The sequence below is a fragment of the Danio rerio genome, chromosome 3, assembly GCF_052040795.2.
Source record: "Danio rerio strain M-AB ecotype USA chromosome 3, GRCz13ab, whole genome shotgun sequence".
NCBI lineage: Eukaryota > Metazoa > Chordata > Actinopteri > Cypriniformes > Danionidae > Danio > Danio rerio.
Window position 1 is genome coordinate 9,799,556 of NC_141023.1, and position 25,010 is coordinate 9,824,565.

The 25,010-nt window shown below is 38.8% G+C and overlaps 1 protein-coding gene and 2 long non-coding RNA genes across 9 annotated transcripts in view; 1 reads left to right on the forward strand and 2 right to left on the reverse strand.

Moving 5' to 3' along the window:
* The window catches only part of LOC141381140 (uncharacterized), a 686,936-nt gene that overhangs the window by 238,868 nt on the left and 423,058 nt on the right, over positions 1–25,010 (forward strand). The window lies entirely within an intron of this gene.
* LOC563995 (uncharacterized) overlaps positions 1–25,010 on the reverse strand; it is a 74,788-nt gene that overhangs the window by 48,616 nt on the left and 1,162 nt on the right. The window lies entirely within an intron of this gene.
* Positions 3,628–6,708, reverse strand: LOC137490463 (uncharacterized). Its single transcript, XR_015480442.1, has 7 exons — positions 6,603–6,708; positions 6,370–6,497; positions 5,425–5,508; positions 5,249–5,304; positions 5,074–5,149; positions 4,823–4,999; positions 3,628–4,485 (listed from the first exon to the last, which is right to left on the reverse strand). It is a non-coding gene; the product is annotated as an uncharacterized LOC137490463 (long non-coding RNA).

Sequence of the window (25,010 nt, forward strand, 5' to 3'; positions counted from 1 at the left end):
ACAGGCTAATGAATGTGTATGAATTTGCTGAGCACAGCTCCTCACAGCCAATATAATAAGCTGAGAATATAGCCCACATCTGAAGAACAGCAAGCCAGGGTTTTAATTGCTAAATAAGTCGAACACTCAGCTAACAGCTGGAGACCCAGCTGTTGTGAGAGGGAGACACAACATCTCCATTCCCTCCTTTGGTGAACATTTGTTATGCAAGTAACCAGAACCCTCTTCTTCAAATTTGATAACTTCAACATTGTGTCGAGACGACACATTGGGAAAATGTGTTTGGAACGCGCCACTTCTCGAAGGAACTCTCCAGGGTTCGCCTTCTTGTCGAGTGTGCTCTCACTCCCGAGAGACGTGGCTCGTCCTAGCATTGCTAAGCGAGGGCAATGGCTAGGGCCACACAGAATCTGCGCCCGCAGAATTCCACAGATTTTGCGCAGATTTTTAACCCATATTTAATTCTGTTTATTTACTTGTGTAAATGTGTGTAAATTTATTTTTATTCAGTTTTTAAATTAATTACAGTAATGTTATTGACTAATATGAAAATGTTCATCTGATTTATGTACAATGCGGTTTGTACAGTAATATTTTCTGTCTTTAAGTAGATCTATTATATGAGAGACTTGCTTTGTTTACCAAATAAAGTGGATCTAATTGGATTTGCGTTTTAAACATTAAATAAAAGTTAAAAATATAATTTTTTATTTAATATATTAAGGTTTTAGATATGATACTCCCAAAATAATTCCGCAGAAATCCGCAGATTTTTTGCAAAATTCTCCACAGAAATAGCAAAAAACGTCTGCAGATTCCGTCTGGCCCTGGCAATGGCATCAACTATTTGATGGGCAATTTATTGTGTCTTGATGAATTTCTGATGAATTTATTACTCTCATTTATATGCTTATTTGAGTGATTTTATTATTATTATTATTATTATTATTATTATTATTATTATTATTATTATTATTATCATCTATTGTATTATTACCCATACCTGTGACATTATTATCATTTATGTGTGCTTTGATAAATAAAAAAGTCACCTTGTGCAAATGCAGTCAGGAATGAGTAGAGAAATTAGGAGAGCAGGATGAAATGTCACAATGGCAGTAGATTAATGAAAGCAAGGCCATAACGCCCCATTCACACGGGGCTTCAGCGTCAACGCTTGACAGAGGGCGTGTCTGAAGTTGGAGCTGAAACGATCGTCATAGAAGCATCAGCCAATGAAATTCAGTCAGCAATAGGCCACTGTCTGAGCTGGTGTATTTGCATACAGCGATCTGATTGGCTGACGCTTCCGTCTGCGCTTGAAAAGTTGAGCTGGTCCCAACTTCTGCCGCGAGGAACGCTTCTAAAGCGGTGCCGACGGATCCACAATGCAGTTCGGCAACGCATGATGTTACATATTCAAAGTGAATGGGAAGCGTTGACGCTGACGCCCCGTGTGAATAGGGCGTAAGGGCACCTACGTTCTGTTCTGCAACTCATGATAAAGCACACCTGCACATGCACCCCCGCTCAGCTGTAATGACTGCCAAAAAATATGATGACCTGAAACTGCACGTGAACTTCAGCTGAACTTACAGTTGACAGCTCAGTGTACAGTGAACAAGATATATTGCTGAGCATTGTTTTTTGGCTGAATCATCACATTTGAAATAGGAAGGAAAGACCATAACTGGACATGGGTAGGGCCCCTTAAAACTCTGAGATTCTATTTGTGGTGGGCACCTGAGTGATTTGAGATCCTCTTAGTGGAGAAGCTAAGGGAGGTGTGTAATGAGTCAATTTGGGTGGAGAGTTAAGACAAAGAAATGTATTTAAACTGTGTGCTAGCCTATACTCATTAGACACTCGAACGGCCTATCTCTGTTGTTACTGATGCTGTAACAATAAACTGCTTTGCCTAAAGATTTTGGAGATCTCAGACTTTGTTATTTTTTAAAAACTTTGACTTAGAAACTTAGAAAATATTTTGCAGACCAGAATCTTTTTTTCACAACACTGTCCAGTGGGCCAACCTCTGTTTTGATATGGCACTTCCCTTCTGCCAACCACCAGAACAGTCGAAGAGCTGCTCAGAGGATTTTATGTTCTGAATGATGTTTAACAGAGCAAAGACATTTTCACAGTATGTCTGATAATATTTTTTCGTCTGGAGAAAGTCTTATTTGTTTTATTGCGGCTAGAATAAAAGCAGTTTTTAATTTTTTAAACACCATTTTATGGTCAAAATTATTAGCCCCTTAAAGCTATATATTTTTTTCAATAGTCTACAAAACAAACCATCGTTATACAATAACTTGCCTAATTACCCTAACCTGCCTAGTTAACCTAATTAACCTAGTTAAGCCTTTAAATGTGACTTTAAGCTGTATAGAAGTGTCTTGAAAATATCTAGTAAAATATTATTTACTGTCATCATGACAAAGATAAAATAAATCAGTGATTAGAAACGAGTTATTAAAACTATTATGTTTAGAAATGTGCTGAAAAATCTTCTCAGTTAAACAGAAAACGAGGAAAAAAATAAACAGGGGGGCTAATAATTCTAACTTCAACTATATATATATATATACGTATATATATATATATATATATTACAGTTTTTTACATTTGCTATGACACTTTTATCAATACATTTAACAAGTTTCCTAAACTCTTAACACAGTTAGCACAACATCTGTCTTCGTGGGCTATACAATTAACACATTTCTTGTTGTTTTGACACAAAATGCATCCACAAATTTAAAATGCTTTAACTTCTTTTACACACAAACTCAACCAAAACCAAAACAATGTAATTTCACAGTCAAATTTACAAATGCTTTAACACAGTATGTCAGAACAGATAACACCATGTTCTAAACAGAAATTATATAGGATAAGGTCAAAGTGAACAGCTGTTCTAATTGTGAATTGAAACACAAATATATTCCCTGTATTTTATTCAATTACCAATGAGAAACAGCATATTGCGGTTATATAAATGACTAAATATATATATATATATATATATATATATATATATATATATATATATATATATATATATATATATATATATATATATATTTATTTCTTTATTTATTTATATAACAGCAATATGCTGTTTCTCATTGGTAACTGAAAAAAAAGAAAAAAAATATATAACTGCAATATGAGTCTCTCATATATATATATATATATATATATATATATATATATATATATATATATATATAATATATATATAAAAAAAAAAATATATATATATATATATATATAATATATATATATATATATATAAAAAAAAAAAAAAATATATATATATATATATATATATATATATATATATATATATACACTCTCAGAAAAAAAGGTACAAAATTGTACCTTTTAGGGTACAAATGGCCCGTCACTGGGGTGGTACCCTTAAGGGTACAAATTTGTACCTCTATTTAAAGGTACAAAATTGTACCTTCTACATTTGTACCCTTTAAGGGACAATTTTGTACCCCCACCGAAGGTACAAAAATGTACCTTTTTATATTATATAGCATTTTCAGGGTACTGACCCAGGCATTTTGATCCATTGGTGACTGCATGCACAAATAAATAAATAAAACATTTCAGTTCGCAGATGTCCATTTTTATTTATTAATGTAGAAATATTTCATTACAACTCACAACTGAATGTGTCAAGAAATAAAATTGCACAGCAAGTATAAAGCAGACATGTAAAACAGTAAAAAGAACAATTTAGATAACAAATAAAAACTAAATAATCTACACTTAATACAAAGACCACAAGAATACTGTTTAAGATTTATAAACACATTACACAGGCTACATCAAGTACTGCACTTTATAAAGTCCAAAGTATTTGTCTTGAGTCAGAATACTCGGTCATAATAAATAATTTGTCATCAAAATTTTCTCTGTTTTTCAGAATGAAGGCAATGTTTCTCTATAAATTGCTTCAACAGTGCAGAAAACCAAATACATCAGTAGCCTCTTCCTCAACATCAGTAGATTACTCCTCATCATCCTCAAGTGGAGTTGTAATTTGTTGTAACACAATATGTGTTTATGCTTTTGATAAACATGACATGTAAAGCACTCATAACTGGAAAATGTTCTTTGATAGTCATTAGGACCACAAGTTATTTAAAAATGTGCTTTATGCATGAATGATAGCAGTGTGCTGGATTAACTTGATTGTGATTATCCCAAGAGCATGTAGAGAAACAAAAAACAAGGTTGATCACTCTGGTAACTGGAGTAGATCGAGGCTTGTCACCGTCCACCGTTCATTCAAAACATTCCACTGCAGAAACATCAAGGTGTTCTTCTAATAAGATGGATATGTCAAAAATGTATATTCGTCCACATCATTAGCCCGGCCAATCGCAATCCCATCAACTCTCAAGACTGCCGTGACTCGTCTTGTTAACACAGTTGTCCAGTCGGTGGCCTCCTCCTGTACTTGAACTGTTGGATGTGGTGAAGATGGTTCAGTGTAAATGACAAAGCAATAATTACATTAATATCAGTCACTCTATCACTGATGAAGAGAAAATCAACATGCATAGAAAGTAAAATAATTAATATTCACCGATTTAAAAAAAAAAAGTATCACAGATTAAAAGACTAATATAAATTTCATTCATTCATTCAATTTCTTTTCGGCTTAGTCCCTTTATTAATCTGGGGTCGCCACAGTGGAATGAACCACCAACTTATCCAGCATGTTTTATGCAGCAGATGCCCTTCCAGCTGCAACCCAGTATTATGAAACATCCAGACACACTCAGACAAATAAGCTTACCAAATTCAGCTATAGCGCATGTCTTTGGACTTGTGGGGAAACCGGAGCACTTGGAGGAAACCCTCACGAACACTGGAAGAATATGCAAACTCCTCACACAAATGCCAACTGACCCAGCCGAGGCTCGAACCAGCGACCTTCTTGCTGTAAGGTGACAGCATTACCCACTGCGTCATCCTAATATAAAGAATATCAAGCATTATAAAATGCATTTATCACAGCATATACTAAACAGAAAACAACATACGCACCGGAGCACAACGAAATTTTGAAGTGTCTCGCTTAACAAGGCTGGCAACATGAGAAGTGCTGCTGTAAAATCAATTCCTGGAACATAAGATGTGGCATACAAACAAATATGAAGGAATCCATCTAAAGCTAGAATTTAATAATATTAATGAAGTGGAGAAAGTTTAGAAAGAGTACCTTAAGAGTCAGATCCATAGCATTCTTCAGTTGATCTCTCATCTTTCGATGAATACCTAGAAAATAATTTTAAACACGTGGGTGTACATTTATTGTTGTTTGTAACTAAAAACCTACAAATTTAAAACAGTATGTAAGCCATTAAAACCATGGTATAGATAATGAGACATACTTACATCTTGTAACTGAGCCATGCTTTCATATGACATGCCTTCATTGGTCTGATGCTGTTAGCCTACATTATGTTGTTCAATCTTGTCCTGAAAGACAATTGGAAACTTCATAAACTTCTGGAAAGCAATAAGATAAAGCAATAACTATTTATTTATTTTGAGATATTAATAAAATAGGTAAAATAGCTTAAGGTAAGTTACCAGTTTCAGAACAAATAAGACAAATTATTACATTAAAGAACAAAGTATAACTTAAAACGTCGATTTATACAACGTGGTATGTTAATAATAATTCTACATTAACATAAGTATAACGTTAAACGATAGTAACGCACCAACAATTCTGGACATGAGAGTTTGTGGACACTCCTCAACATTAATATAACTTAGACACTGAAACAAAGATATGTACAAGCATACACACGCCACGTTTGTAACTAGCCACGTTTACATAATCAGTCGCTTTGCCGGTGACAAAATTGTGATTTTTCTTCACAAAATGGCGGTGTATATAACCGTCTAAAATTACATTTCCTCGGTCAACCGTGGCTAGAAAATGGCCTCAAAATATAAAACATTATCGATAATTACAAATTCCAGTATTAATAACAAAAGGTTTTATATCAAGGTATATGAAGACTTTAGTCGCGCCAGCTCCGGGCCACACCGCACATTACTCACGGCCCGATTCCGGTGCACGGTTACGGCAGCGTCGGCTCGCTTCTGCCGCCGCATCTGGCCCGAGTAACGATACAGCAGACGGACTCGGGCAGGCGAGAATCTAGCCGCAACTGGACCGAGTGTATTTTGCTATCTGGGTTGCGATTATATTCCGCCGTGGCAACACTTATTAATAAAGCAGTTACGTAAGATATAAGGCGCGAATACGTAACGTAGGCGATAAAGGGAGCTTTTACATCGAGAAAACTAACAGCATATAATACTCACCTTCTATAACGTTATGTCCCTCGGTGACTTCGATATCATATTGTATTAACTTCTTTAATAAGCTGCAGACATCTTAGCAAACTCCATCCTGCAGGCCAACGTAACGTTTCACCAGCCAGTCCGGAGCACTTAAAGCGGGGGAAAGCCGAGACCCGAGAGTCAGACAAAAATCAACAGAACACGGCTTCACATGTAAAAATGAGACTGAAAATATATCTTTAATACATTCTTACCTGATAAGTGTGGACTCCAAAATAGACTTTTCTTTGAAAAGCATGTGAAGTTCTGTGTAAACAGCCAGCATACTCTACCGACCGCCTCAGTAACAAACACTACTATAACTTCTCAACAAGCCAAATTCTTAAAGAGACAGCAACATCACCACCTGTATGAAGATGCTGTCACTCTGCATGGTTCTTATTCTACATCCCATATATACTACAGGGACTTAAACAGTAAGCAAAGACCAGTATTTACGTTTTTAATGATTAAAATTACATTCAATTATAAATTAAATTATTAACGATTTTGAGAATTTTTTTAATTTAAATACATGAGAAAATTTTAATTATTAAAATATTTAATTCAATCAATTTATTTATTTATTATATTTATAAATTATGTATTTTAGTATTAATGTTTAGCATTAATGCATTTAAATTAGTGTTATATAGTGTCTTGATCTTATCATGAGCTGAGGGTACAATTTTGTTCCTATAGGGAAACAAAATATATAATTGTACCTTTAAAGGTTCCAAATTGGTCCTTTACGGTACAATTTTGTATCCAAATGTGCTATAAAAGGTACAAAAATGTACCTTTCAAACCTAAATCTGGACATTTGTACCTTTATAGCCCATTTGAGTACAAAATTGTACCCTAAGGACCAATATGGGACCTTTAAAGGTACAATTATATATTTTGTTCCCTCTAGGAACAAAATTGTACCTTCACTGTACCTTTTTTTCTGAGAGTGTATATATATATATATATATATATATATATATATATATATATATATATATATATATATATATATATATATATATATGACAGCTGATTCCCATCTAGAAAGCACACTCATGTCTTGTTTTGGTTTTACCAATCACATGATCATATGTTCTAATAGAGGACTCTTGAGGTTTTTGAAAGGAACATCAAAGAACTCTGTCACCAATACGTCCATGTAAGATTATGCAATACAGTCATTACTGTACTATACAAAGTGTTTTGCAGTAAACTACTCTTTAAACCTGGAGTTCATTAGAACATACAGTACAGCATTTTCATACACTGTGTCTAATTACTTTCAGAGAGTCATGAAGTTAGAGGCCAATCAAGTACCACATGAAATTTTCAATGTTGACAAAGCTGGGGATGTCGCCATAGAAAAAACATAATAGGCCAAAGGGCCACAGTTACCGTGCAGGGCCACAGAAGATATCAAGTATAATGTGGATGAGAACATGTGGCAAGAATAGAAGATTACTTTGTTATTTTATTATAATTGTGGTGCTTTTTCTGTTTGCAGTGATGTCCTTCTGCAAAAAAAGTCTGTACTGCAGCAATTCTGTGTCTGTATTTTTTTTTTCCATAAACTGTAAATTTTATGAAGCAATTTTTTTTCTTCGTTCTATAGAATTTTTGCAGTAAAAGAAAGAAAATGCATGCATTTACTTAACCCAACGAAACAAAACTGTAACGAGACTTCAAATGTAAGGGCAGAGCTGACACATAAACTAATGGAGTTTCTGTAATTTTAGCTGATGATAGTGTTTTTATTGTCAGTGTGTTCTGATTGACTGAATGTTTATGTTGGAAGAGAACATGTGTTTGTGTTTTGAACAATAATTTCATTTTGAAACATGATTGTAGTGTTTTGTTAGACATGGTGTAGTGTGTTCGTTTATTATAGTATTTTGAAAAGTAGTTTAGAGGTTTAGTTTATAATGTGTGATTTTGAGCATGAAATTAACTGTTTTGTCAATTGTGTATTTTAGGTGTGTTGCTGCGTTAAGAGTTTAGCAAACTTGTTAAATGTATTGAAAAAAAGTGTCATAGCCATTGTAAAAAACTGTAAATGGGGCAACTATTGTAGACTTCTTGAAGATGATTGTTTGACAGCAAAACAACCAGCAATGGCAGGTTCTTATTAAAGAATTTTGCTTTGAATATACCCGAAAGTATCCTGGTCTATATCTCTTCTTCACTTCAAATCAGTTTTGGTGCCATGACTCCCTGAATCCACTTGAATCCAGTTTAAATCTTCAAGCTCTACAAATATCAGACTTCACTCTAGACAGAATCTTTTCAGCACAACAGCAACTTGAAGTCATGCAGCTGACGTCACAAATCCTTAACAATTCGGTGACCACGACTCTGATCGACGTTGAATCTACTGGAATCCATTTTAAAACTTCAAGCTCAACATCAGATCAGACTTGATTTCAGACTGAACCTTTTCAGCCCAACCTCAATTTGGTTAGTTTCACTCTATCAAAAGAACCTTACAGACCAGTAAAAATTTGACTATCCTCTGCTTTGTCAGTAAAAAATTAACAAACAACTGCAGGGTTAGTTTAACAGAAAAAAGCTTTACAGTTTTTTACAATGGCTATGACAGTTTTTTCAATACATTTAACAAGTTTGCTAAACTCTTAACGCACCAACACACTTAAAACACACAATTGACAAAACAGATAATTTCATGCTCAAAATCACACATTGTAAACTAAACCTCTAAATTACTTTTCAAAATACAATAAAAAACAAACACACTACACACTACACCATGTCTAACAAAACACTACAAACATGTTTCAAAATGACATTATTGTTCAAAACACAAACACATGTTCTCCTTCAACTGACACATTCAGTCAATCAGAAAACACTGACAATAAAAACACTATCATCAGTTAAATTTACAAAAAACTGCATTAGTTTATGTGTCAGATTTGCCCTTATATTTTAAGACTCTCTACATTTTTCATTTTGTTGGGTTTAGTAAATGCATTTTCTTTTTTTTACTGCAAAAGTTCAATCCAAAAATAAAGAAAAAAATTGCTTTATAAAATTTACAGTTGATGTAAAAAAATACAGACACAGAATTGCTGCAACAGACTTTATTTGCAAAAGAAAATCACTGCAAGATATACAAACAGAAAAAGCATCACAATTATAATAAAAAACTAAATAATTTTCTATTCTGCCTGATCTTCTGCATTTGCCCGACTTCTTCTCTGGCCCGGCCTGGTAACGATGGCCCTTTGGCCTATTATGTTTCTCCTACAGCAACACCTTTTCGCCAAGTTAAAGCCAGCCTCGTCAACATAGATAATTTCATGTGGGACTTGATTGACCTCCAATTTCATGATGTCCACATTAGTGATCCAGGAGCGCCACCCCTGGCTGATATGCGCGAAGTCGACAAAGTCCGCTTTCTTGACTTTCCCCATATCCCAAGCCATGTTCGGCGACACCGTCTGTGAATTCACCTAGGTATTCAAGGCGGTGAGAGAGCAGTTGATGGGTGATGTCTTATCGGCGGTCCGTAGCCCGCTCCGCCCGCCGTGCCATTCATACCTGCTCCTCGCCGAAGGCGCCCGCCTACGAGAGCTGCTCCGCCCCCGCACCACCTCTGGCGAAGCGAGCGCGTCGGGCACCTCGGAAGCAGGCAGCCCCCCTGCCCAGAACGCCACTAAGTCTGGCAACGGACCGCGAAGCGTCCCTGGGACAGGCCATCTGGAAAAGAGGGAACTTGCTCTTTCCCCGCTGGAGGGCAGGGCCCCATTTCCAACGGCACTTTTTACTGCCATGAAAACATTATGAAAGGGCACTTTTCACTTCCCCGGATGTGACAGCCCGAAATCTGCCAGTCTGGGACGCTATGCTTTCTAGCTTGCAGATTCGGTGAGTTTCGCCAGTGGCTCACGAGCGCTGGGAGGACGGTCTCCTTTCTCCCACCCCTCGAGCCTCCCCTCCGGAGCTCGGGTGCGGAGTGAGATCAAATATCTCACCTCCAGCTTTTCCGTGGGACCCGCGCGCTTCCCGGATCAGCACACCCACTCCACGCTGCCCCACTGCTGGTACGTCAGCGATTGTAGCGATGAGTCCATTAGCGGGAACTCTGCCTGCCTGGTTAGCGCGGGCCAGCTCTTCGCGGTGGCTCATACGCACAATCAGACTCGGCTATGCGATTCAGTTCGCGAAACGGCCCCCCAAGTCTCGGGTGTGTATTTACCAGGGTCAGCCCCCTGTCCGCCCCTGTCTTGCGAGAGGAGATTGCTGTCCTCCTGGCGAAGGATGCAATCGAGCTGCTCCCTCCAGCCGAGATGGAGAGCGGGTTTTACAGCCCACACTTCATCGTGCCCAAAAAGAGTGGTGGGTCACGGCCAATACTAGATCTGCGTGTTTTGAACCGCTGCCTGCACAAGCTGCCGTTCAGAATGCTCACGCAGAAGCGCATCCTCCGGTGCGTTCGTCTTCTGGGTTGGTCTGCAGCATTAGACCTGATGGACGCGTATTTCCATGTCTCCACTCTTTCTCGCCACCGTCAGTTTCTGCGGTTTGCGTTTGAAGGTCAAGCTTGGCAATACAAAGCCCTCCCCTTCGGGCTCTCTCTGTCTTCGCGGGTCCTCACCAAGCCCGCGGAGGGTGCCTTAGCGCCCCTTCGGCTCGCGGGTATCTGCATACTCGATTTCTTTACGACTGGCTGATTTTTGCCCTCTCTCGGAGCAATTGATTATGCACAGAGACAAAGTGCTCTGGCACTTCCACCTGTGGGGGTTTCAGGTCAACCGAGAAAAGAGCAAACTCACCCCCGTGCAGAGGATCTCTTCTATCGGGCTGGAGCTGGACTCGGTTACCATGGCAGCTCGCCTCTCCGGAGAGCGCGCTCAGCTGATGCTGTACTGTCTGAGAGAGCTCGACAGTAAAATAGTGGTCCCACTGAAACTATTTCAGAGGCTCCTGGGGCATATGGCATCCGCAGCCGCTTCATGCCGCTCGGATTATTCTATATGAGACCACTTCAGCACTGGCTGATCACAATCGAGTCCCCAGACGCGCATGGCACGCGCGCGCACACCGAGTCTCTGTTACTGCGCTGTGTCGCCGCGCCCTCAGCCCTTGGAGCGACCCCTCGTTCCTACAGGCCTGGGTGTCTCTAGAACAGGCGTCCAGTCTTGTTGTCGTTTCAGCAGACGCTTCCAACACGGGCTGGGGGGCTGTGCGTTGCGGGCATGCGGCTGTGGACCTGTGGAAAGGTACCCAGTTGCATTGGCATATCGCCTGGAGCTGTTGGCAGTGTTCCTCGCTCTCCACCGTTTTTTTCCGGTGCTGGAGCGGCAACACTTGCTGGTCAGGACGGACAGTACGGCGGCGGTGGCGTATATCAGCCGTATGGGGGGTATGCGCTCTCGCCACATGTCTCAGCTCGCCCGCCGTCTGCTCCTCTGGAGTCATCCGCGGCTGAAATCGCTGCACGCCATTCATATTCAGGCAAGCTCAACCGTGCAGCCGATGTGCTCTCACGGCAGCCTTACGTCCTGGAGAATGGAGACTCCACCCCTAGTCTATTCAGCTGATATGGGCGCGATTCGGGGAAGCCCAGATCGATCTGTTGCTTCCCCCGAGATCGCTCATTGCCAGTTGTTCTTTCCCTGACCGAGTGCTCTCGGCACGGATGCACTGGCTTACAGCTGGCCTCGGCGCATGCGCAAATACGCGTTTCCCCCAGTGAGCCTGCTCGCGCAGTTACTGTGCAAGGTCAGGGAGGACGAGGAACAGGTTGCTGGTTGCGCCCCTCTGGCTCAACCGGACCTGGATGTCAGAGCTCTCCCTCGCGATAGCCCTCCCCTGGCAGTCCCTTCGAGAGAGCACATACTCTCTCAGGGACAGGGCACCATCTGGCACCCTCGCCGATCTTTGGAGGTCATTAGACGCGAGGAAGACTTAGGTAACCTCTGATTGCGGTGGCTAATACCGTCACTCGGGCTAGAGCCCCCTCCCCAAGCACGCCTATGCCCTGAAGTGGAGTCTATTCACTGAATGGTGTGTCTCTCGCAGAGAAGAACCCCGTAATTTGCCAGATCAGCGTTGTGCTTTCTTTACGCCGAGAGAAGCTGGAGAGCAGGCTGTCGCCCTCCACACTCAAGGTTACGTGGCTGCCATCTCCGTTCTCATAACGCGGTGGCTGGCAGCACCATGGGAACGCATAACCTCATCATCCGGTTCCTCAGGGGCGCTAAGCGAATTAATCCACCCCGCCCCCTCTCATGCCCTCTTAGGATCTCGCCCTCGCTACACAAGCCGCGTCAGATCCCTTCGATCCTCGATTCAGTATCTTTCTGTCCCTGAAGACAGCTCCGCTGGTCGCGTTGATATCGATTAGAGGGTCGGGGACCCGGAGGCATTTTTCGGTCAGTGACTCGTGCCTGTAATTGGGCTGGCTTTCTCTCACGTCCTGAGACCCCGCCCGCGATATGTGCCCAAGGTTCCTACCACTCCGTTTTAATACGAGGTAGTGAGCCTGCAAGCGCTGCCCTCGGAGGAGGCAGACCCAGCCCTTCTTTATTGTCCAGTTCGCGTTTTGCATATTATCCGGACCGCACTCAGAGTTTAGATCATCTGAGCAGCTCTTCGTCTGTTATAGCGGGCGGCAGCAGGGAAGTGCCTACCGAAATAAGTTCCCACTAGATTGTGGATGCCTTTCTTTCAATATCAGAGCTGAGGTGAGCCGCGTCCCCCGAGAGCGCGTGCTCACTCCACTCGGAGCTTTGCATCCTCTCGAGCGCGCGCACGCTGCGCCCCTCTAACAGACATCTGTAGAGCTGCGGGCTGGGCGACACCCAACACATTTGCAAGGTTTTACAATCTGCGAGTGGAGCCGGTTTCCTCAAGGGTATTAGGTAACCCTTGGTGATTGAGGAAACAATTCGGTAGGGTGTTGAAACACGCTTGCTGCGCCATTCTCCCTAACACGGAGGTACGTGCGCCTTTTTATCTGTCAGTAAAGTTCCCCGTCAGGTGAGCCCTGCAGATTCCTCCGTGGCCCCCAGCAGACTCAGCGGAGGAGTCACTTGCTGGCCCACTACGTTGTAGGTCTGCCCGCTGGTCAGCCCGCGTTTTGGGTAAAGGTGCCTGCTATGCGTGATCCCCACTAGGCGATCCCATATGCTTATTCCGCCACGGTTAAGTCCCCCCCCCCCGGGCGGACCCGTGTCTTCCCTCTCCGCTAACCACTCTTTTGCTATGCGTACTCCCCCTTTTTAGGGCTAGTCCATATGTAAATTCTGCCATCTATCCCCCCTTGGGTAACGGATGGCCTCCGCAGCGTCCTCCCTTTCGGGATTGCACGCTTCCCAACGTACTGTCGTATTTTCCTAGAATTATCTAGATGCTCACCACTTCCCAAAAAATATATCTAAATCCATAAAAACTTCTGTTGAAGTAGGATAAATTAGGGCCAGGGACACGTTGGAGGACCGCGCCTCCCATGATGTGGGTGCGTCACGCTTGCTTGACAATCCCCTCATCGGGGGCGTTGGTAAGGTGCAGTCATTATGGCACTTTCCATACTTCTCCGATTCGTGGATTTCATCCACTCTATGGCACTGAAGTTCCCCAACCGAAGGGGAACGTTCGAGGTTACAGAAGTAACCCTTCGTTCCCCGAGGAGGGGAACGGAAGTGCCATACTCCGTCGCCATAATGACTGTCCCTTAGCTGTTTGAAAGTCTCTTCAGCTTAAAAGGATGGCGTCTGCTCGCTCCAGGTGTGCTTATATGCTGGGATAATTGGCAATGAAGTACACCTGTGCAAGCTTACGCTGCCAATTCATTGCATTCATTGGCCCGTTCAATACTCTTTCAGACAAGCGGCTTCTGAACCGAATCCTCCCATTCGTGGATTTCATCCACTCTATGGGACTTCCGTTCCCCTCCTCGGGGAACGAAGGGTTACTTCTGTAACCTCGAATGTTCTGCAATGTGCTCACTGTTCCTTTCAAAAACCTCAAGAGTCTTTTTTTAGAACATACTGTACAGTATGATCATGTGATCTGAAAAATCTCAACACAGGAGTGTGCTTTCTAGATGGGAATCATGTTCATATGGGAGATGGGAGCTGTCATAAATAAATAAAAAATAAATAAATAAAATAAAAAAAAAAAATAAAATAAAAAAAAAATATATATATATATATATATATGTATATATATATATATATATATATATATATATATATATATATATATATATATATATATATATATATATATATATATATATATATACATATATACAGGGAATATATTTGTGTGTCAATTGACAATATGAACAGCTGTTTACTTTAGCTTTAGCCTATATAGGTTCTGTTTAGAACATGGTGTTATCTGTTCTGACATACTGTGTGAAAGCATTGGTAAATTGGACTGTGAAATTACATTGTTTTGGTTTTGGTTGAGTTTGTGTGTAAAAGAAGTTAAAGCGTTTTAAGTGTGTGTTTACTGGATGCATTTTGTGTCAAAGCAACAAGAAATGTGTTAATTGTATAGCCCACGAAGACAGATGTTGTGCTAACCGTATTAAGAGTTTAGGAAACTTGTTAAATGTATTGAAAAAAGTGTCATAGCAAATGTAAAAAACTGTAATCTATTTCATTAAAGAAGAAAGTTTTTTTAATCCTCTGTTTAGATAGAGTATTTTTGCATTATGTGCTCAGTCAGATTATACTTGACAAAGAAACTTTGCATTCACCCAGATAATGTATGGACATTAGAAGATTCCCAAAAAAAGTGCTTGGTGAATGTATTCACATGTATTCCTCCGGATCTATACAAGACCTCGAACAAGAGTTTCAACTTGTTATGCCAGTTCTTTGTATCCACCAATAAACTCTGCCCCCCATAACATATTATACAGGACGACTGACTCAAATGTCACTTATGTAGACTCTAGACGACTTCTTGAAGATGAGTGTTTGACTACCCACACATTCTCAATAAAGAATTCAGCTTGAAACAAGTCTCCTGGTTTGGGTTCTGAAATTTCCTACACTTCTTAGGTAATATTATCTAATCCATTAACAAATACATTAGTGTACAGTGCTTAGCATATATGAGTACACCCCTCACAAATAGGAATACAACAATAGGAAGCAATAGAATAGTATATCTGTGCATATACAGTAGATTTGTCTACTGTACTGTATTTGTCAATACTGAAGCCAAATCTGCAGCTTATCTAACAAATAACTTACGATAACAGTCCAAAAACTAGTACAGCCAAATGTTTATGTTATAGAAAAATATTAAATACAAATTTTAAAAAGAGGGAAAATCAAAAGAGAAAAAAAAAATAGTTGAAATTTTGTAGGTTGTAATCTATTTTTACAATATTTTCTTGAATTTAATTGTTTTATATTTCAATTCCTAAATATGTTTGGTAACTAAAATATTATTTTAATAAATATATATGTTTAATAAATCTGTTTTGTTTACAGTTTTTTACAATTGCTATGACACTTTTTTCAATACATTTAACAAGTTTCCTAAACTCTTACAGTTTTTTACAATGGCTATGACAGTTTTTTAAATACATTTAACAAGTTTGCTAAACTCTTAACGCACCAACACACCTAAAACACACAATTGACAAAACAGTTAATTTTATGCTCAAAATCACACATTGTAAACTAAACCTCTAAACTACTTTTCAAAATACTATAAAAAACAAACCACACTACACACTACACCATGTCTAACAAAACACTACAAACATGTTTCAAAATGAAATTATTGTTCAAAACACAAACACATGTTCTCTTCCAACATAAACATTCAGTCAATCAGAAAACACTGACAATAAAAACACTATCATCAGTTAAATTTACAGAAACTGCATTAGTTTATGTGTCAGCTCTGCCCTTACATTTTAAGACTCTCTACATTTACATTTGTGTTTGTTTGTTTGTAAATGCATTTTCTTTTTTTTACTGCAAAAGTTCAATACAAAAATAAAGAAAAAAAAATTGATTTTTAAAATTTACAGTTTAAAAAAAAATACAGTCACAGAATTGCTGCAACAGACTTTATTTGCAGAAGGACATCACTGCAAGATATACAAACAGAAAAAGCATCACAATTATAATAAGGCCTAGAACATACAGTATGATCATGTGATTTGATGTATGTGTGTGTGTGTGTGTGTGTGTATACAGTATATATATATATATATATATATATATATATATATATATATATATATATATATATATATATATATATATAGGGAATATATTTGTGTTTCAATTGACAATATGAACAGTTGTTTACTTTAGCTTTAGCCTATAAAGGTTCTGTTTACAACATGATGTTATCTGTTCTGACATACTGTGTGAAAGCATTGGTAAATTGGACTGTGAAATTACATTGTTTTGGTTTTGGTTGAGTTTGTGTGTAAAAGAAGTTCAAGCATTTTAAATTTGTGTTAACTGGATGCATTTTGTGTCAAAGCAACAAGAAATGTGTTAATTGTATAGCCCACGAAGACAGATGTTTTGATAACCGTAATACAGTTTTTTACAATTGCTATGACACTTTTATCAATACATTTAACAAGTTTCCTAAACTCTTAACACAGTTAGCACAACATCTGTCTTCGTGGGCTATACAATTAACACATTTCTTGTTGTTGTTGGAAATCCAAAATGCTTACACACCGGCGACTTCATTGAAAGAGGAGAGGGTTTAAGTTCTGTTGACGGGTCTCCTGCTTCTGCAGTTTACAAACACTTCAACAAGCCTGTTTTTTCCCGCTTGGCAAGCCAAGCTGACGTGACATGGGGGCGTGGCAGCATCGACGATTCTATTTTTTGATTCGATAATCGAAATTGAGCATAAATTTCGATCGATTTCGATTAAAAATCTAAATCGTGACACCCCTACTTATCAAGTGTTTCTATTAGTTACATTTCTGCTTGCGTTAGTTTTTTTTTTGTCTAAATGCTTTTTTATTTGAAATATCTCATCATATAACATACAGCCAACAATGTTATGGTTTATTAGATTAAAAATTATAAGTCTATTTTAGTATTTTGGTTATTGTTAATAAATAGTGTACTAATATAATTCATATCAAAAAGCTTGAAAGGAAGAGGGAACACAAGACACAAATTGTGAGTTTGCATATAATCTCACTGAGAGAGCAGTGTACTGAGAGCAAGAAAATTTGGGTGTGAGCAGTGCATATTTGAGAGATCGTGAGAATTTGTGCACGAGCAGCGTATGTAAGAGCTCGCAAGCAGTTTTGTCAACAAGCAGGAAATCGGTGCACAAACATTATACTGAGAAAGCTGTTCATCATGCTCACTTTGTGCAGGACGGTTTTGTGTTGTAAACCACTTGATTGTAAAGTAAATACAATTATAGCAACAATAAGAAAAGAAACAAAATCTGCATTTTGTCATGGCATTGGAGTTTACATATCGGCCTGTTGTGTCAAATATGAATATAGAAAGTCATTCACAGATATTGCCATATAATCACTTTACCTCTACCATACTTTTAACAGATCATTTGTAATTCTGGCTGTCATCCTTTCTTGCATTGTCTTGAGCCATCACATTGCCAATTATATACTATATTGTTAGCCTGGAGAGGTTACAGTCATTCTGCTACATTAAATCACTTTCTACTGGATGTAAAATGCTCATTATAGAACATTAAATAATTTTATAATGTTAAGTTCTAATTCTGTAGTTATTTTGGTGAAAGTAACTAAAAAGTAATATAAGAGTAATGTAATATATTACAATTCTGAGAGAGTAATATTGTAAGGTAAGGGATTACATTTAAATAACAGTAATACGTAATCTGTAATGTATTACAGTTTGGAAGTAACTTGCACAACACTGATTATCAGTAATACATCCACAAGCTTTAAGGTGTAATTTCGTGACATGTTCTATTTGTAGCCATAATTTAGCTTTGAATTAAATGGGATTTACCCACCTCGCAAAATTGAAATAAAAAAATAATTGTAGACTTACTGCCTTTTTATTTTTAATTAAAAATGAATATGGTAAAATATATCTTATTTATAATATCTTACATATATCCAGTGTTGGGCAGTAGCGTCGCTACAAGCAGTGACGCTACTAGCTTAGCTACATTTCCAGTGTTGGGCAAGCTACTTGACAAATGTAGTGAGCTACGCTATTAGCTACTCTACTTAAAATGTAGCTTAACTACACTAAAAGCTACCCTCTGGGAAATGTAGCAAGCTAAGCTAAAAGCTACTTGGCAAGCTTAGCTACATCTGAGCTATTTTTGCAATTTTTATTTTTAAATTGAAGCAACTTAAATCCAAGTGAATCATATCTTATTGATCATAATATTTCAATATTATATATTACAATATTTCATAATTCAGTTGTTATTTACAGTGAAAATGCTATACTAAACATAAACACATCATACTACGCAACACGCAGTCGTTCAGTGTTGGCTGATCAGTGTCCAAAACACAAAGGGCTCTATTTTGACGGTCCATGCGCAGAGCGCAAAACGTAGGACGCAAACGTTTTCAGGGCATGTCAGAACGCATTTTTGCTAATTTACAGACGGGAAAACCTGCTTTGCGCCAAGGCGCATGGGCTAAAAGGGTTGAGTTTATTTTCTTAATGAGTTATAGGTGTGTTTTTAGAATAAACCAATTATAGTCTCATCTCCCATTCCCTTTAAGAGTCAGCTGCGTCGCGCCAAGAGCGCATTCGCTATTTACAGGACGCAAAGTCAGTCTAAGTGGAAAAAATGAGCATTTCACAAGCAAACAGTTAACAGTTGACAGTTTTTTAACAGAAAACTGTTAAACAGAGCATCTACTGCGTAAGAATGAGAGATAATGGATCACTTTCACTTTCGCTCTTGGATAGGGAAACCTTTACGCACAGACATCAATTAGTCTATAAATAATTAATTTAGTTTGTTAAGCGCAAAGATTTGTTTCAAAACTATTTCTAAATTCAGTTCTAATTTCTAGCAAACGAATAAATGAACAAGAATGACCAAGGGCCTCATGTACGAAGACTTGCGTGGAAATCTTACTATAACATTGCGTACGGACAAAGCTGTAAATGTGCGTACGCAGAAAAAAATTCAGATGTATGAAACACTGCGTACGCCGAATCTCACGCATATTCTTTTGTACATCTGAATGAACGTAAAACTGAGCGCAACATGCACGAGCGCAAAACCCCTCCCTGCCTCCTCCCCCGTATGAATATGCTAATGACTATGCTAATGGGAAAACCCAACGAAAAAGCAATGACAAAATCAAGCAAAAAGAGAAACTTTGAACAGAATGTGAATTGGAGGTGCTGCTTTCGGAGGTAGACCGGAGAAAAGCGGTGTTATTTGCAAGTTTGTTCTCCGGAATTAACAACAAAAGAAAAAAATAGAGTGGGAGAGTTTAGCTGATACGGTCAACACAGTTGGGTCTGAACATCGCACTGAGTGCATTAAAAAAAGAAAGTGTGGTTTATATCTGTAAACTGTTGCAGTACACTTAACAGTCTCAGTGGCGCGCTCGTAAGACGCATGTGATCATGAATTGTTATGTTCGAGCATAAACTCGGTTCGAATCCAGCGTCTGATGAACTCTTTCTTCTTTTTTTCCCCCGCTACATATCAGATTTTGCCTACTATTTATCACGAGAAAGACAAGTAGGAATCATCAATAAGTTCATATCAATAAGCATCATATTTTATTTGCACATTTATTGAATGGAAATGTTTCTGATTCACGCATGCAAATTCATCTTCAGATAGTGTCTTTATAACAATGTGCGTGCAGTAGATCGCTCAGATTACATTGGGAAAACAGACGACCACTGCAAATTGTGCTTTAATGTTTAGCTGGTCAAATGTATGGTATGGAAACCTTCTATACCTGCTGAACCCGTCTCATACAGCTGCCATTGCAAGGCTCAGACACTTTGTAGAGAGGAATTTAACACAACTGCCTCTAGGAGTCGCCAATGGAAATAAAACAGACACGCACAAAAAATGTGCGTACGCCTGCCAGAAAGCTGCCGTGAAGCTGCGCACATTCCCACGTTCAGTTCATTGTTAGTAAATCCAAACGTGAGCGATTCTGAGCGTGAAACCTGGCGTACGCAAAGTTTTTGTTGATACATGAGGCCCCAAGTGTGGTCAAAATCCTGAGTTATTTCCAATTACACCTGCCATGCCTCATATGGTCTAAAACCTGACAGATGGACAAATCTAAGCTTGTTTTTAATAAAGCAAAAATAAATATGGATATATTAAATAATACTGCTAATAATAATAACATTATACAAAAGTAAATTGTTATGAATGAACTGAAAAAGCCTCCCGAGATGAAGAAGACATGAAAGCAATGGTTTTTCATATTTATTATAGGCTAGAAAATAATATGTTTTGTAATATTTTAATCCTTTATATTTTATTCTATATCTATTCTTATTATATCCTATATATATCCTTAATATTTAATTTTTTCATATGTAAAGATATTTGCCTATTGCTCTCTTGTGAATATTAAGCAGTGCGTAAGCAAGGCGCAACTCTGCGCCGGAGTTTAGACCGGGTTAGTTTTGGTCTAATGAAAAATCTATTATAGTTTCTCAAAATAGCAACGCGCCAGGGGTCCGCCTCAGAACGCCTTCCTTTTTAGACCAGAACGCCTGAGCGCACAAATAAGCGCTAATGCATTTGCTATTTAAACAGCGTAGCACAACACCTCAAAACCACTCTTGCGCCAAGCTGAAACTACCAAAAGATTACTGCGCCACGCCTTGCCCCACACTGCGCCGGGTGTATGATAGGGCCCTAAATCGGCCTTCAAACGGACACTCCAAAACAATCTAACCAAACAGGCAGAAAGATCATGAACCATTGATGGGATTAAAGATCTGTATTTAAAACAAAGCAAACAGAGAAAGCTGTATTGTTATAACTCATTTGATAGAAAACAAAGATTTCCTTCAAACCATACAATGACAAATGCTTTGCACAACCAAATCTTCCAGACTTATATCACGTGTATTACTTTCCTCTAATTTTCAATTCATTAATATATTTGTAACCATTTTTAACATGATAACGAAAAATGAGGAGCATTGGTCAAACAATTTAGTTAATGGAAAAGTAAAAAATATTGTTGATCATTTTAAATATTTAGGTATAATTATTGATGCTAATTTAAACTTAAAAAAACACATAATAAATTGTTTCCAAAAGATCTAGAGCAAGCCTGCGGATTTATAGAAACATCAGGCATCAGTTAGCCTACCTATGGTTGCTGCTAAACTTTTTATGAACACAATGATTTATTTTCCCTCATTTACCTTATTGTGCTACAAGCTAGTCCCACACGAACATAACAACATTAAAACCATTGAAAGCCAACGAGCGATCACTACTGTAACTGTATTGAACAATATAAATTACTTCGACAGTTTCTTATTTTATGATGATGTGTGATTAATGTTTAATATATTTAATGATCTTGCACCACCACCTCTCAAAAATACGTGTGATTGTCTGCCAGGGCAATATAAGACAAACTAGGTCATTGGTTAGAAGTGATTGTTCAGTTAAACTCAAGTAAACAGCTTTTGGACAATCGGTTTTTTTCAGTCAGAGCAGCAGTAAGATGGAATAATATACCAGTGCATATCAGAGAGAGTACCACTTTTAATAATTTTAAAACTGTCCTTAAAGTTTGGCTTAAAGAAAATCAAATATCCACTTATAGTTTGATTTTTGACATTCATTAGACATTCGATTTTCAAATCAATTAAACTCTTTGTTCCTACTATACTTTGGGCCAAAAATAGGTCAGACAGGCATAAATATGTGCCCTTTATGTTGCACAAGCCTTAATTTCTCGATTATAAAAAAATGAAAAATTACCATAAAAATGAATTAAACAATCAACCAAATGGAATTATACATTAAAACTAGTAGCAGAATATTCAGAAAAACATCCTGCATACTGCACAAGACTACACAGTTTTTGGATTTAGCACTCTATTTATTTTATAATATTTTTTAAATATCTTTTAATGTAAAAATTGCGAAATTCAAATAAAAACTCTGACACCATTTGAAATAAAATAATCAAATCAACTGTACAATTGTCTAAATATTATTCTGAATGATGCACAAGCTTTGTTTTTTACAGTTATGCCTTTGTTGATTTTATTTACAGTAAAATCCATATTTTCAGTATATTGAATATACTGTAAATCTCTTAATGAATTAAACTGACACCATTTAAAATAAAATATACAAATGTACTGTAAAATTGTGTAAATATTAATAATATTCACCCTGAATTCACCCAGGAGTTTACGGCAGTGAAGGAGCAGTCGGATGCGATGGGCAGAGTCATCTATTAGTAAGACCGTAAGACCGCTCCCCCAGCCGAACCATCCACACCCACTACTCCTTGCCAAGGCCGCCCACCTGCGTCCAGCACCCCGCCCCAGGGCACCATTTATTCCAGTAAACAGACCACGAAGCGTCCCTGAGACGGGCCATCCGGGGAAGAGGGAACTTGCTCTTTCCCTGGCGGAGGGCCAGGCTCCACATCAAATAACATCAAAAGTGTTTTTCAACAACCAAAAACTCAAAGAAAGAGCATTTTCCTCTTCCCCGAATGTGACAGCCCGAACACTGCCAGTCGGGGACTCTATGCCTTTCAGCTCACAGGATCAGTGCATCTCGCCAATGGCTTGTGGAGTGCAGGAGAACGATCTCCCTTCTCCCACACTCTCAGCCCCTCCTCCGGAGTCTGGGTGCAAGAAGAGAGTGAATATCTTGCCTCCTGCTCTCCTTTGGGACCCCAGCGCTGCCTGGTTGAACCCCATCCACTCCGTGCTGCCCAACCGCTGGTATGCCACGATCATGCGGATGGTCACCTTCAGCCCTTGGAGGGACCCCACGTTCCTTCAGGCCGGATTGCCTCTAGGAAAGGAGTCCAGGCATATCGCTGTCTTGACGAGTCTTTTGGAGTCATATGCGGCTGAAGTCGATGCATGCCGTTCATATCCTGGGTGAGCTCAAGCCCAGGTTGACCTGTTTGCTGCGTTTGAGAATGCCCATTGCCAGTGGTTCTTTTTTCCTGACCGAGGACTCCCTCGGCACGGATGCACTGGCCCACAGCTGGCCTCAGGGCATGCGCAAATATGCATGGCGAACTTGCCAGATCAGCGTTGTGCTTTCTTTTATTCAGGATAGGTTGGAGCGGAGTCTGTTGCCCTTTACACTGAAGGTTTACGTGGCTGCCATCTCAAGTTTTATAATCTTAGAGTGTAGCCGATTTTCCTCAAGGGTGTTGGGAAACCCCAATGAATGAAGTTAGGTGTTGTAACATGCTTGCTGCGTCTTTCTCTCTAACACAGAAATACGTGAGCTTTCTCGCTTCGTCAGTTGAGTTCCCGACTTGGCGAACCCTGCAGAGTTCCTACGAGGCTTCCAGCATCTGACTCAGTGTAGGAGTCATGTGTTGGCCCTTTACATTGTTTGTATGCCCCTTGGTCATCCCGCTATCTGGGTATGGATGCCTGCTATGTGCCTACCCCATTTGCTCACTCAGCTCACTCAGCCACAATGTAGTCCCCCCCCCCCCTAGGCAAGCTTATGTCTTCCCACCCTGCTAACCATCTTCTCGTATGCGTACTCCCCCTTTTTACGGCTAGTCCATATGCTTTTTTGCCACCAGGTCTCCCCATTAGGGCAGCAGGTGGCCTCCACAGCGTTCTTTCTGTCGGTACTGCATGCTTTCCCAACTTAATGTCATATTTAAAATTTCTAGAATTAACTAGGTGTATTTTTACGACTCCCTGAAATATATATCTAAACCAGGAACGGGTAAGTAAGGGCAAGGAGACACGCTGGAATGCTGCACCTCTGGTCTTGCAGGTGCACTCACGCTGCAGCTTGGCGTGCCCCTCACCAGAGACATGGTAAGGTTCTTTCGTTGTAGCGTCTTCCATAGATTTCTCCATAGTGAAAGTTTCCACATAGCATTGAAGTTCCTCTCTTAATATTAATATTAAGAAAGTTTTAGAGTTAATTTGTATACTTAATCTCAAATGGTGTAAGAGTTTCATTCATTTATGTGTTGACAGTGTATTCGATATACTAAAAATAAGGATTCAGTACAGTATAAAAAATCAAAAAAGGCATAACTGTAAAAAAACAAAGCTTCAGCATCCTAGACAATAACGTTTAGATAGTTGTAGAGTTGATTTGTATAATTTATCTCAAATGGTGTCAAAGTTTACTTCGTTTAAGTGTTTAAAGTGTATCTGATATACTAAAAAATATGGATTCAGTACTGTAAATAAAATCAACAATGCCGTAACTGTGAAAAACAAAGCTAGTGCAACATAGACAATAATATTTAGACTATGCATAACTGCATGCATAAGTTAATGCATAACTGTAAAAAAAAAACAAAGCTTGCGCATCATAGAGGATAATATTCTGACACTTTTACAGTTGATTTGAATATTTTATCCGAAATGGTGTGAGAGTTTAATTCAATAATAGATTTACAGTATATCCGATATACATAAAATATGGAT